Source organism: Macrobrachium nipponense, chromosome 38 (assembly GCF_015104395.2).
Source record: "Macrobrachium nipponense isolate FS-2020 chromosome 38, ASM1510439v2, whole genome shotgun sequence".
NCBI lineage: Eukaryota > Metazoa > Arthropoda > Malacostraca > Decapoda > Palaemonidae > Macrobrachium > Macrobrachium nipponense.
In genome coordinates, this window is record NC_061098.1 from 60,820,798 (window position 1) to 60,837,136 (window position 16,339).

Genomic DNA, 16,339 nt, shown 5'->3' on the forward strand with positions numbered 1-16,339 from the left:
TTAAGGCGCCAGCATCACTGGTGAAGGCTGACGCGGGAGGACTTCAGACTTCGAGAAGTCTCTAGGGCTGACGCAGGGAAAAGACTCCGGACTTCGTGCAGTCCTTTAGTCATGTTTGTGACGTCTTTTGCTTTACAGTGAAAGACCAGTGACCCAGCCCTCTACATTCAGTGAATATTAACGCTATTCAGCAAACAACTCTTAAATGTAAATAGAAAAAGTGTCCTTCTCTAGAAATCTCTGTGTTGTATTTGCTTTTTACCGCAGTCCAGATATCGACGATTCTATATATGACTGTCTCTTGGAAAGGGTTACTATGGCTCCCCCTCAGGATTCAAAAGCTTCATTCGTTATTTGTGGAGACTGTAACGCAAAACACAGCAAGTGGCTAAATTCAATTTTCAAAGATCAACATGGTCGATCTATTCTTGAGTTCTGTGTATCCTCCGATTTTGTCCAGATAACTGAGAAACCTGCGCATATTCCTGGTAATAGATTAGACCTCATATTCACAGGTGTTTCAGCTATTGTTAAGTCCAAGGTCTGTGAATTGTTGTAATTTCTCTCAGCTGTATTGTAAGTTCTATTCACAGCACGGCGAGACTCAACAAAAATAGCATAATTTCCATTTGAACGATTTAGTCTCCATGCGTTGAATTTGGTCTGTTTGTCATGGTAGGCTCGTCTACATGTGTCATCAAACCATGGTTGGTCATTTGTCTTGGTTTTGACGACCTTTCTAAGGACATACCTTATTAAAATAGCCAGTAGCATTTCATTTAACTTCTTCTTGGGATCAGGATCTAATATAGTATCTGAAATATTAAGTGGCTGACAAGCTTCAATAATAATAGGACCTTCTGATTCACTTCGCCATTCAGATTGACATATATTTCGATCAGTATATTCCTAATGCCACCATTAGGAAAAAAAAGGTCTAGCTGAAATCTAGAGCCAATTGGGATCACATTATTGAAGCTTGTCAGGCACTTATTATTTCAGATACTACATATATTAGATCCTGATACCAAGAAGTTAAATGAAATGTCGATGGGATATTTTAATAATGTATGTCCCTAAAAAGGTCATCAAAATCAAGACAAATGACCAGCCATGATTTGATGATACATGTAGGCGAGCTTGCCATGACAAACAGACCAAATTCAACGCATGGAGACGAGATCATCATGGTGATGCATAAACAATGGCAGCGAGCTTTGCAGACCAACGACCAAATTCAACGCATGGAGACGAGATCGTTCATATGAAAATGACACCATTTCTGTTGAGTCTCTCCGTGCAGCGAATAGAAATTACTATACAGCCGAGAGAATTACAGCAATTCCTTGAAGAGAAAACTTGAAGGAATTACTCAGCCTCAGCTGTAGTGGACCAAATTGGCATCATCTATTCCCACTACTAACGTATGATGGTAGATTGGTAACTGGCCCTTGGGAAAAGGCTGAATTGCTTCATCGAGCTTTTGAGGTTAAGCAATCAGTTGAGGATGTCCCTGTCACTGATACTTGTCATCCTGAACCTATTCTTACAAATTTTGCATTTTGCTCCAGGGGTGATAAGAAAATTCTGGATAATCTTGATAGTTAGGGTGGAGAAGATCCTGATGGTTTCTTCCTTTTGTTTTTTTTAAATAGTTTCTAACGTGTTGTCTCCCAAGATGAGTAGATTCTATAGATTTTTATCTCGACTTAGTATCTTTGCAAATGAGCGCAAGCTTAGTAATACAGCGCCTGTTCCGATGAGTGGCAGATCCGCAGGCTGCAGTAACTACAGGCCAAATTCTATTCTCCCTGTGCTCTCCAAAGTTGCCGAAGAACTTATTTTTAATCCCCTATATAAGTATGTGGAATGTAAAGGACTCTTAGCTGAAAGTCAATATGCATATAAAAAGCATTTAGGTATCCGCAATGCTCTTTTAGACTTGACATGACATTTGCAAGAGAACCTTGATAACGGTTTTGAGTGCAAAGTAATTGAAATAGATTTTGGTGCTGCTTTCGATTTACTAAATCATAAGGCACTTATTTATAAACTGCAGAATCATGGAGTGGGTGGATATGTTTTAGGATTACTTCAAGATTTCCTTACGACTAGGCAACAGTGAATCAAGCTCTATTGTGTCTGGAGTTCCACAAAGTAGTGTTCTTGGTCCATTTTTAATTTTGGTGTATACAAGGCGACATGATTGTTCAGTATGCCGATGATGCAACACTTCTGGGTGTGGTAAAGTCTCCACTTACGAGAAATGAAGCTGCCCTCAGCCACATTCGGGACATGGACAGGATCAGTGAATGGTGTGGTCGGTGGGGTATGAGGCTGAACTCCAGTAAAACGAAAACACTACTGATCAGCAGATCTGGTACAAATTTCCCACCCTATCTTTCCCTTCTGCTGGATGGAGCTGAATCAGTCTGAAGCTTTGACTATTCTAGTGTAACGTTTGACCCACATGTAACTTTTAAGAAACATCTAATTCAAGTTTCAACAAATGCCGCACGAAAGTTAAGTATTGTTCGTAAGACCTCCCATGTTTATAAAAGTGATAAAATCAATGCAACCTGCCTTAGGTCATTCGTGCTCCCTTTACTAGAATACTGTTCTCCGATATGGATGTCTACCTCTGCCAGAGATTTGCCTCTTTTAGTAGATAGAATGTTTTGCTGCTAGGTTTCTTTTTCCTAATATTAGCAGTTATGGCTTGGCCTACCGACGGATGGTCTCTTGTTTGTCCTTTTTTCGTAAGTTGTATTTTAATAGGGATCTTTCACATCACAATTTATCCCTCATCCCTTTATCTGCCGAGAGCAACCAGATTCGCTGAAGAGCAGCACCAATATGCAGTAAATGTACCTCGCTGTCGAACTTCTCAGCTTCGAAGGTCCTTTATTCCTCACACCGTTGGGCTGTGGAACATTCTCCCTGAGGTTGTCGTGCAACTGGAACTTCTAAAGTTCAAGCGAAGATACAATGCATCATTACCACTAAAGCGATACTCCTTTTATATGAATTTGATCATTTACTATTTTTTTTAATAAGTGAGATCCTCTTCTATCTGTATTTCCCTTTACCTTCCCTGACTTCCTAATGAGCACCATATTCTTTGGAAACTTGAATTTTAAGTCAATAGCCCCTGTGTGGGCTTGTTCCATTTGAGTAGAGTTCATCTACTAAATAATAATAATAATAATAATAATAATAATAATAATATAATAATAATAATAATAATAATAATAATAATAATACCTGAGTATGCTGAAAACAGACCTTCTTTCAAACATGTTTTATTAAAAATAATGGCAGGATTCTCAGAATTGACTCTATACAAAATTCTTTCAATTCATAAGGAGAATTGAAAGAATCCTGTGAATTCTGCCATTAATCTTGATAAAATAATAATAATAATAATAATAATAATAATAATAATAATAATAATAATAATAATAATAATAATAATAATAATAATAAATGGAAAACATCCTCCCCATTGAAGAAGGCAAGATAGTGGACCTTATAATATACTACAAAAACCGTAAAATAAAATAATAATAATAATAATAATAATAATAATTTTCAATGTTATTTTCCTATTTACAATTCGACTGTTACCTTATTTCTCATTATCCCCAACAGCAATGACTCTTGAACCTTAAAGGTTATTAGGCCTTAGGCCTTTTAGAGCCTACGACGAGAAGCATGTGGTTGAAATGATTAGGCATAGAGCTGGGAATCTCTAAACAGTACGCGTACTTCTTTAGGCCTAATCATACTATGCCGCTAAAGTGGGGATGTAGGAATGCACCACAGCGTCCTTGGAAGAGGATTCCGGATTCTGATGCTGGAATTACAAGAGAGAGAGAGAAGAGAGAGAGAGAGAGAGAGAGAGAGTTAAACAGTACAACTCCTCAGAGAATTCTAAGAGGCAAAGTATTAAAGCGACTGATTATATTATTATCGCTAAAAATTACAATGGCATAGGGTTTGTTCATGAGATTCAATACTCCATTTAAACCACAGAACAAAGAGCAGGAGACGCAATCTTAATTAAATACAAAATTATTAAAGTGACGGTCTCATGATGAATGTTGTCCACCATCCAAGAATTCAAATTACAATAATGACATTATCATCAATTTTGGTGTTGTTATTACTCAGAATAAACAATTATGCGATGTAAGACTTTACAGAATAAAAATACCATTGTAAAATGTGGAAGAAGAAATAACAAATATAAACAACCCCCCAAAAAAAACTAAATAAATTTCTTAAAACAGTTGACTCAGATAAATCCTTCTGACGACGCATAAGAAACGGCAGGAAGACACTTCCTCGGGTAAGTCTGGGTAAGAGGAAGCACCTGTGTGCAACCTTTCGACAAATCACATTGTCTCAAGGGGATTTTGCCTCTTCCTCTTCCCGCAACACAATGACCAGCTCTGGAAATCTGAGGGGAAATGGGTCTGGTTGATGCGTTCGTCCTGTCAAACGTGAGAGCAAAAAATCTCGCGTTTTCTGTGATTATTAAGTCCACGTTTTAGTTGCTGTGATTTGTTTGGATAAAGGGGGCTCTTGCTTCCTTCAGAGATATTTCTTATACAATCTTTCTTGATGCTTTAAAGATCCGGAAAAGTGTACGCCTTGTCATGAACATATCGGCCACATATCACAGGCAAACGAAAAACGTGCTGCTGGAAATATGCCGACGACGGAATTGTATTAACCCTGTTTGTGTATATGAGACATGAGTCAAATATTGTGAGGTTTAATCGGATTTCCTGTGGTGAGTGAAAAAGTAATTCTGCAAGTCGATAGTGAAATAATAAGGGTCATTATATAATGATAATTAATAAATTTAATGTAATGTGTATGAGAAAGAGAGAGAATATTATTATTATTATTATTATTTGAAGGGAGAAGACCCTCTTTCAAGCATCTTTTGTGAAAGAGAATGGCAGCATCAGTGGAATTGATTTTTACATAAGGTCTTTTCAGTTCAGAACATCTATTCATCAGGACTGATATTAGCAAATAACTGGCCAGAAGATGATAACAAGAAAAATTGAAAAGAAAATGATAACAAGAAAAATTGAAAAGAGCTTTTATAAAACAAATTCCTCTGATGCTGCCATTCTTTTTAACAAAACATTATTATTATTATTATTATTTCTTTTTTTTTTTTTTTTTGATCTATCACAGTCCTCCCAATTAGACTGGGGTGGATTTATAGTGTGGGGTTCCAGGGTTGCATCCTTGCCTCCTTAGGGAGGCCATCACTTTCCTTTTTAACTATGTGTGCCGTTTCTAGGATCAACAAACTCTTCTGCAATGAGTCCTGGAGCTACTTCCAAGCCTCTAGTTTTTTAGAGTTATTCCTTTTCAGATCTTGGGATCGTCGTGCCTAGTGCTCCTATGATTATGGGAACGATTTACCACTGGCACATATTCCATATCCTTATTATTTCTATTTTCAAGATCTTGATACTTATCCATTTTTTCCCGCTTCTTTCTCTTCAAACTCTGGTGTCCCATGGTATTGCGACAAATCAATGAGTGATACTTTTCATTCTTGGACTTTGTCAATCAACGTCACGTCTTGGTCTGATACCATAGTCCCAGAGGATCTTTGCTACATTATTTATTTTATTATTATTATTATTTATTTTTTGTTTTTTTTTTTTTTTTTATTTTTTTTTTTTTTTTTTTTTTTTTTTTGCTCTATCACAGTCCATCCAATTCGGACTGGGTGGTAATTTATAGTGTGGGGTTCCAGGGTTGCAATCCCTGGCCTCCTTAGGACGTCCATTCACTTTTCGACTTATTGTGTGCCGTTTCTCAGGATCACACTTTTCTGCATGGCAGTCCTGGAGCTTACTTCAGCATATAGTTTTTCTAGATTCCTTTTTCAGGGGATCTCTTTGGGATCGTGCCTAGTGCTCCTATGATTCATGGGTACGATTTCCCACTGGCATATCCCCATACCTTCCTTATTATTTCTATTTTCAGATCGTGGATACCTTATCTACTTTTTCCCTCTCCTTTCTCGGTTCAAATCTGGCTGGGTGTCTCCATGGTATTGCGACAAATCAATGGAGTGATACTTTCCCTTTTCTGACTATTTGTTCAATCAAAACGTCACGTATGGTCTGGTTTGCAGCGTATCACCCTATCCGTTCTGATTACCATAGGTCCCAGAGGATTCCCCTTTTTTTTTTTGCCTGATCGTTTTCTAATTCACTCCCTTCAGGTTGGTGCTAGTACCACTTATTACTGCAAGGATAGCTGAGTTTCTTGCACAGGCCGCCAGTGGAGAGGGGGCTTTTGGCCACTGAATCATGCCTCTTTTTTGTACTGGTTCTGGGCAAGTACCGGGGCAATTCACTTGCTATGTGGTTTATGGTTTCATTTTTTCGTATTTGCCACTTCCTACATATGGAGAGATGTGGGAGAGATGTTATTTTCCGTCTTATTAGTACTTTGAACATAATCTGGTTCTTAGGGTCCTGGATCTTGTGCCGCTGTTAATCATTACATTCTGTTTCCATTCTTTAGCTCCTCCCCTCTGTAAGCCAATTGCCATGTGTCATCGCTGGCTAGTTCTTTAGTATGTCTCAATGTATTGTCCGTGCATTGGTTTGTTGGTGCCAGTCCTATGTTCTTTTCTGTCTTTCTCCTGTCACTGTATATTTATTTCTGGGTCTTTCGTATCTACTTTTAAGTAGTCCATTCTTCCCACATGCACTCTTTAAGCCACTTCGTCTTCACTAGTTTTTTCAGATATTGTGGCCCCAGTGCTCTGTTTTCGATGTTGACACAGTCCTCTAACACTTAGTAGCCTCTCCCACCCCTTCCTTTCGTGTTATGCATAGGTCTGTCCGTATTTGCTCTGTTGGGTGTAGTGCCTTTGTGTATTGTTCATTTGTTTCCTGGTTTTCTGATCTATGCTGCGGAGTTCTGCCTTCGTCCATTATTATTATTAATTATTATTATTATTAATTATTATTATTATTGATTATTAGTTATTTATTATTATTATTATTAGAAATTCACAGGAAAATATCCTCTTTTGTGAAAAGTAAGTTTTCCGAAGTACTCCATTAATGTAATGTAACATAGACAATACACCTGAACCAAGGAGCCCTATAAGATCTCTCTCTCTCTCTCTCTCTCTCTTCTCTCTCTTTCTAGCACACACGCGCGCTAGCAAATCTGAAATTTAAAGCACTACACTTGCAGGCGTGATCTGAAGCATATGAACTGAGACTTCTCATGAATATATTTTCCCTCTTGTGATAGTTTTCGTATACACGAGTTCTTTGTAAATTCATTTTGCCCCCCGGAAACATCCTTGGAATTTTTTTCTTTTTTAAAATAATTTAATTTTTGTTCTAAACAAAGACACGAAAATTGCACCAGCTAATATGGAAAAGGATTATTTCCATTTGAAACTTTTACTTAGATTCTCTCCTCTCTCTAGCGCTCTCCTCTACTCTCTCTCTCTCTCTCTCTCTCTCTCTCTCCGGCAAAAATACTTTGAAGATCTGTACAACGTGCTTAGTCTTATCACAGCATTAACAGAAGCCCACAGAATATTTTCCGAATACTTTCCAACTCTCTCTCTCTTCTCTCTCTCCTCTCTCTCTCTCTCTCTCGTTCAGACTCTGGCACTCAGTAGTTATGCACCAATATTCTCAGTAAATGAATAGGTAACAATGTTATAGGGTAATTTCCGACGTCAGGTCGCTCTACGCGCACCTGAGGCCTTTAACTCGATTTTCTCTTTACAACATCAAAACTTCGAGGAAATGACGAGAAATAGATAGAGTGAGAATCGCCATTTTCAGAGAGAGAGAGAGATGAGACAGAGAGAAGAGAAGAGAGGAGAGAGAGAGACTTTAAACTTATAAGACCGCCCGGTATAGCAAAGCTCTCAAACGTTTGTTAACATATGGGTATTTTGACACTCGCCAGTTTCAGCCCCTAGAGAGAGAGAGAGAACCTACCTTACCTTACCTTACAGGACCTTTACATTCTTGTTCGGGTTGCCCCAGGTTCCCTCAGTGTGAGGGCACCTCTAACTGTATTACCAGAGAGTTCGCTAGGGTACATCTTCCGGTATATTTTGCATCTTCCAATCTTGTTGGATGGTCTGGGGATGCAGCAGTTTAGATATTTGTCCGAGCTTATTCTGTTAAACCAAACAATCTACGCTCATCCCTGATATATTCCTCAGATGAGCTGGCAAAAAAAAAAACGCATTGAATAGGGACGCTGGCATTAGTCGATTGCTTGGTTGCGGTAGTGGATAATGTCCATGTGTGCTTTCCTTATTTTTTACTGGTATAGGTTGTTTTGGGCACATTAATCTAACCCTCTGACTTGATCCTTTCTTTTGCATATTTTTAGTTCCATGATATTTTCTGCTATTCCTTCTAATCTGTTTTCCATGCCATGAATTATCATGTAGCGTTCTCTTATTTCCATTTTCTAGACTATATTAATTTTAAGGGGAATTCGTAGTCTTTCCCAGTAGTCTAGGTCACCTTAACTTCTTCTATTCTAGCCTGTAAAGGAACCTTTTGTACACTCTTCCTATTTGTGCAATATCCTTTTGATAGTGTGGGTACCATTATTCATATTGCAATATTCAAGTGGACTACGAACATATGTTTTATTAAACGCATAATTCATGTGGGTTCAGCCTTTTCTTGTTGTTTTGGAAAGTGCCGTGACAAACATTTCCCAATTTTTGCCTTTGACATTTTGCCAAACAGAGTTGCTATTTGATCATTGGCATAACATGTTCCTATTCATCATCACAACCAAAGAAGGTCTTTAACTGCTTCCTTATTTGTGATGTCGCATTAGATTAGGTCCCTTATATGCATATAGCCTTTCATTTCTTTCTCTGTTCTCCTCCATAATTTATTGATTCAAATTTTAATCAGAGTTAAATACCATCCATATTTACCACCTTGCCCAAATCATATACTTGTTACGGTCTCTTTTGTAGAGCGGTTCCTATATTCATCACAAAGTGAATTTCTCTACTTATTCTTGTATTTTGTATATGCGAAACAAAACTACTCACTACCGAAATCCATTTCACCATTACTGTCTATGTCTTTCAATCATAATAAACAAACAGTTATTGCAGCAACAAACCGTGAAACCTTGCGGCAACACAACGGATAATTACCTTGACTTCATCCGATTTCTCTGTCGTTTGTCAATAAACTATCTTGTTTTTCTGTGTGTAAAAATTCTTTTAACCATCTTCCTACTTTATCCACGATATGGTTGGTTTTTCTAACTTTTCTTCGCTAATAGATGTTATGGTCTACTTTATCAAAAGCTTTTGCAAAGTCTAAATAAACCACATTGTTCATTTTCCGGGGGGCCTTTTCATTATTTTTTTGAATAAATGTTCTCACCCCCCCGGTGGACTAACAAGTTGGGTTTGCTTGTACTTTTGTTTTTCCGGGTACGAAACCAATCGGTTGTCCTTTATTAAACAAAAAAAATTATTTTTTTATTAAATGTTTTCAATAATATTTTTCTTCATTACCCTTTTCATTACACTTCATTAATATAGTGATGTTTAAGACTCTTAGGTCTATAATTACTTGACTCCTAGTCCTTGAATCCACTTTTGCAAAGTAGGGGTAAGAGATGCTAATTTGTGATCAATCATAAATCTTGCTGCCGTATCTTACACTTTGTCTTAATTAATAATTTGCAAGTGGCTTTGCGAGAAGAATGAACTACTTTCTTTAAAAAAAATAGGCAGGGACACCCATCAGGCCACCGCATACAGACTACCATTTTTAATTTCATTGATAGACCTGCAACAATATCAGCTTCATTAATAATCTATGTAGCTAGCAAATATTCACTATGTATTTCGTCCCTTGCTTCTATATCATTATCTTCATTATCCAATTCTAGGGGACGAAATTCTGCTCTTATTAATCGGTTCATGCCAATATGTCTTGCCATGTTTCCTTTTTTCCAATTCGTTAATCTACCCTTCAATTCTTAGTAGGGGGGCCTATTTATATTTCTTCTTTTATTCATCTTTTCCGCGTAACGAGATATAGTAGTTTGGGGTTTTGCCTTGGAATATTTACTAGGGTTTTTTATTCCAAGGTCCCCGGTTTTTCCATTGTTTTCTTTTGATTGGTATAATCTTTTTGTTCTGCAATTTTCCTATCTTACTTTTAGTTCTATAATAACTTTGCCATGGCAATTTTTTTTTTTTTTTTTTTTTTTGCCAAGACCTTTTTTCCACTTTATGATTTTTATGGAACAAGATCCTTCTGTCTCTTGCGGTATGCATGGACTGATGTTTACTTTTCTTCTTCGGTATATATTTATCCACTATTTTCTCTAATATTCTATTTTAATAATATCTCCGTATTTACCCTTATGTTCATCACTTACGAAAAATGTTATCCACCCAATTCTTTGTTATTAATTCTTGCATTATTCTGACCATTTTCCTATTTTTTATTTTTTACTGTAGAAGTTGTATTTAACCATATCCTTCCCACCTTTTTCATTTCTTGCTTGATCTCTGTTTTCCACTGCTTTGGAATGGACTTGTTAATTCTATGACATATTTGTTCATGAAATACCTATAGCATTAATTAACTATTATTTCTTTAAACATAAATTCACCCTCCCGTTCACAAATAAAACGAGGTCTAAAGTATTGTTTTCCTTTCTTGGTTGGCAGGTGATATACTTTTGTTGAATGTCTTGTAGTTCTAAGTAGCATATTCATATAATAGCTTTTCGAATTGCCTTCTTATCCTTCTGCCACTACTATTTACTATCTTTTTATTTTATACGTATAAATACAACCACCAATCTTCCTATTCATTCTTTTCACCAGTCTAAGAACGAAGGAAAGTTAAAGTCTGCAGATCAGGAGAATAGTCCCAGTCCTTGTGATTTCTACAATATATCAATCCAAGTTTTTCTTGATATTATTATGTCAAACCTCTTTAGTATTAGAGGGGCTTCATATATATTACTATGTTCATTAACTTTTTCAGATTCAAATTTTATGACCAGCTATTAGTTCACATTCCTGAGTTACTATAATTTCTCATATTAATTTTTCCTTGGTCTTTTTGTCTTTTCCTTTGATTCCTTAGTTTTTTACTATTTGAATCTATAAGGTTTGGAAACCTTTTACATTTGATCATTCAAATTCCCACATCTTCTTGGGGAATACCAGGGTTTCAACTTATAATTTCCACTAAGAATTCTATTTTCTTTTCAATTTTCAATTTGGGTTAGTTCTTCTAAGTACTCTAATTTTTCTTTTTGAGTTACTCGTAAACTAAACCCTCGTGCATTCAATCACTATGATGGTTTGCGTTGTTTTCTCCACCTTCAATTTAATAGGGGTGGGAATAATAAGGATTTTCCCCGTGTCTTCTTTCCTGTTCCGGTATGTTCGTTCCGTTTTTCTTCATTTTCCAGAAATTCTGACATTAAAAAAAATCCAAACTTTTCCATAATATTTGATCTTCCATTTCATTCAATTAATTATTCATTGTGTTTGGTCTGAATCTGCAATTCTTTCTCCATATCTGCAAATATCCTCTGCACCTCATTAAATACAGTCTTATCTCTTGAGTTGTATCTTCGGGAGCTGATGCTTGGAAATATTTTGCTGACACTACAATAGCCGGTTGATCGGTAGGTTTTTTTCCGTTTCACATGATATTCTTTTGTTCCTCTCTTTATTTCGTTTCTTTCTTATTTTGGATTTTATTATTTGGATTGATTATTTATTTGTTTTTGTTTATTTTCATGGCTACTGGGTTGCAAATATTTACATTTTTTGTCTCGAACTTACATCCTTTTCCTTCTTTTAGGGTTTTTGCATATTTTTGGATGTAGAATCTCTGCAATCATCCTCATAGCAGTATAGGTATGCACATTTACCATATATTTGCATTAGTTGCGAACATTACCTTAGGATGTTCTTTGTAAGTAAACATCTTTCTTTCCGGAATCTGCAATTCCCTCATTTCAAAATGGTTGCAGAACTGTTGCCTTCTTGGTCTATTGTTTCCTCTTTCCCATCAAGTTGTGCAGATCTGGATGAGAGCCATCTTCCGGGATTTTCTTTTGGTGTTTGTCAATGGTATTGTAATTTATTTCTTTCGCATGTTATGCTGCTGGATTGCCTCATATATAGTATCAATGAGTATCTCTGCATCCATAACTTTTATCTTGTTCCTTTTTTTCCCTTTTCCATTTTATTTTTTCAGTTTTGTTTACTTCTCTTCCATTTCCTCTTCTTCTTCATCCTCAAACTATTTGTACATTCTAGTATTGGATTTAACTAACATTGTCTATCCAAGGATAGGACAATGTTGAGCAAAAATATTCTGGTATCTTTTCTCATATCTTGCAGTTACTTAAGCAGCAACTTGGCGGATGCATCGGAAATGTTGCATGCCAAAACATTTTCTTGATCAGGTTTTGGTTTTTGTGAGAGAGAGAGAGAGAGTCGAGAGAGACGAGACGGAGAGAGAGGAGGAAGTTGAGAGATTATGAGAGGAGAGAGAGAGAGAGAGAATCGGTTTTATGAGGTTCTGTTATTGCTATGTTAAATTGAGCACAAATGCCCAGATTTTACAAAAGTATTATTGCAAGAAGATGTGACGAGAGCGAGACCTTTACAGACCTACCTTACTTAAATCTTGTTTCGGGTTGCCCCAGGTCCCTCCAGTGTGGAGGGCAAAACCTCTAATGTCTACCAGAGAGTTGCTTAGTACATCTTCCGGTATATTTTCGCATCTTCTTTCCCCCAATCTTGGATATCTGGGAATGACAGTTTAGATATTTAGTCCGAGCTTATTCTTAAAACAAAACAATCTACGACTTCAACCTCCTGATATATTCCTCAGATGAGCTGGCAACGCATTGAATAAAAGACGCTGCATTATCGATGCTGGTGCGTAGTGGATTAATGTCCTGGTGTGCTTTCCTTATTTTTTCCTGGCTATAGTTTTGGGCAATTATTAATCTACCTCTGCTTGCTATTTCTTTGATTTATTTTTTAGTTCCATGATATTTTCTGCTATTCCTTTCTATTCTGTTTCCATGCCTGAATTATCATGTAGCGTTCTTCTTATTCCTTTCCTTTTAGGACTATATAATTTTAAGGAAATTGTAGTCATTTCCCAGTAGTCTAGGTCCTTAACTCCTTTTCTATTCTAGCGTATAAAGGACCTTTGTTTTACACTCTCTATTTGTGCAATATCCTTTTGATAGTGTGGGTTGGGGTACCATCATCATAGTTGCAATATTTCAAAGTGGGACTACGAACAAATATGTTTTTATAAAGCATAATCATGCTGGGTTCAGCTATTTTCTTGTTTTGAAGTTAACCGCTACCGTAACAAATTCCCATTTTTGCTTTACAGTTTGCCAACAGAGTTGCTATTTTGATCATTGCATAAACATGTTCCATACTTCAGCAATCACACCAAGGTTCTTTAACAACTGCTTCCTTATTGTGATGGTTTTTCTCATTATTAGGTCCCTTGATATGCAATATAGCTTTCTTTTTTCTCTGTCTCCATAAATTATTGATTCCAAAGTTTATCAGAGTTAAATACCATACCTCATTTAACCCTACTGCCCAATCATATACTTTTGTTTAAGGTCTCTTTGGTTAGAAGGCGTTCCTATCTTCAATCACAAGTAATTTATCTACTTATTCTTGTGTCATCTGCGAAAACTACCTCACTAACCGAAGCCTTCACATTTATTGTACTATGTCTTCAATCATAATAACAAAACAGTATTGCAGCTAACACCGTACCTTGCGGCACACCGGATATTAACCTTGACTTCATCACCGATTTCTCGTCGTTTGCAATAACTATCTCGGTTTTTGCGTTGCGTAAAAATTCTTTTAAACCATCTTCCTACTTTAATCCCACGAATCATTGTGTTTTATAATTTTTTTCGCTAATATTATTATGGATTTCTACTTTATCAAAAGCTTTTGCCAAAGTCTTAAATAAAACCACATATGGGTTTCATTTCCGCTTTTCATATTTTTGAATATGTTTTCTCACGGTGGACTACAACAGTTCGGGTTTGGTGTAGGTTTTTCCAGTGGGTACGAAACCCATGGTTGTCCTTTATTCAAACAAATTATTTTTTATTAAATGTTTTCATAATATTCTTTTTCTTCATTAACCCTTTTCATTACACTTTCTATAATATGTGATGTTAGACTCACCAGGCATATAATTACTTGACCTATAGTCTTGATCCACTTTCGAAAGTAGGGGTAAATATATGACTAATTTTTGTCTCATCATAACTCTTGCCTGGTATCTACACTTGTCTTAATAATATTGCAAAGGTGGGATTTGCGATAGAATGAAACAACTACTTTTCTTTAAAAAAACAAAATCAGCGAATTCAATCAGGCACCTGCAGCAAGCTCCATTTGTTTTAATTTCATTAAATAAGCCATGCACAATATCAGCTTAACAATTAATTCTATGTCAGCTAAAATATTCACTATTCTTTTTCATTTACCCTTACGGCTATGATCATTATCTTCATTATCTATTTCTAGGGCGGGTGAATTCTCTCTTATATCGGTTCTGCCAGGTAATGTTGCAAAATTTCCTTTTTTCATTCGTTAAATCTCCCTTCAATTCTCAGAGGGGCCTATTTCCTATTATTCTTTTATTCATTCTTCTTCGCATATGAGTATAATTAGTTGGGGTTTTGCTTGATCATTTAATAGGGTTATTTTTTTCTTCCAAGTATCCGGTTTTTTTCATTTTCTTTTGATTGTATAATCTTTGTTCTGCATTTTCTATCTTACTTTTTAGTTTCTATAACTTTCCATGCATTTTTTCTTTTTACGCAAGAACCTTTTTTTTCAACCACTTTCGGATTTTACTGGAAACAAGATCCTTCCTGTCTTCAGGTATGCGATGGAATGATGTTTACTTTCTTTCTTCTTCGGTATATACATTTTTCCACTATTGTTTCTCCTAAATGTTTTATATAATTATCTCCGTATTTACCCAGTTATGTCATCACTTCCGAAAATGTTTATCCCCAATCTTTGTTTAATCTTTCATTAATTTATGAACCATTTTATATGTTTTTAACTGTAGAAGTTGTATTTTCCATAATCCTTCCCACTTTTTTCCATTTCTTGCTTGATCTCTATTGTTATTCACACTTGCTTTGGAATGAACTGTTTAACTTATATGACCATTATTTGGTCGAAAATGAAATCTATTCGCATTATAAACTAAACTTATTATTTCTTTAAACAATTCAATTCATTCGTTCACAAAATACTAGGTCTAAAAGGTAATTTTCCTGTTTCTTGTTGGCAGTGGTGATTTATTTGCATTGATAATGTTGTATTCTAGTATGCATATCTAATAGCGTTCTTTTCAAATTGCCTTATATATCCGCACTACTATTACTCTCTTTTTTATATGTATAAGTACAAACCACAATCTCCGATTCGTTCTTCTTTCCATTCTACGGAAAGGAAAGTTGAAGTCACCAGATAGGAGAAAATAGTCCAGTCATTGTGATTTCTACAAATATCATCCAACTTTTCCAATTTTTCAATTAGTTTAAGTCAAACGTCCTTTTAGTATTAGGAAGGTTCCATATTATTTAACTTATGGTTCATCAATTTTTCAGGATTCAAATTCTAAACCGCTATTAGTTTCAACATTCCTGGAGTTACTTATATTTCTCAGATATTTTTCCTTGTTTTTTGTCTTTCCCATATATTGGCGGTTCCCCCTTGATTCCTATTTTTTCTATCTTGATCTATAAGTTTGGAACCTCCCTTTAATTTGATCATCCATTCCCAGTCTTCGTTGGGGGAATACCAGGTTTCACTTATATTCATTATTATTCTATTTTCTTTCATTTTGGGTTAGTTCTTCTTTAAAGTACTCTATTGTTCTTTCTTTTTGGAGGTTACGCGTAACTACAAACCCTGCGCCATTCATCACTATGATGTTTGCGTGTTTTTCCTCCTTCATTTAATACTGGTAGTAATAAGGATTTTCCATGTCTTCTTTCCTGTTCTGGTTATGTTATTCTTTTTTTCATTTCCCAGAAATTCTGACATTAAAAAATCCGAACTTTTCCATAAATATTTGATCTTCCTTCATCAGAATTAATTATTCATTTGTGTCTGAATCTGCAATTTTCTCCGTTTCGCAATATCCTCCTTGCATAATAAATTTACAGTTATTATCTCTTGGGTATAATTTCGGAGCTGATGCTTTGA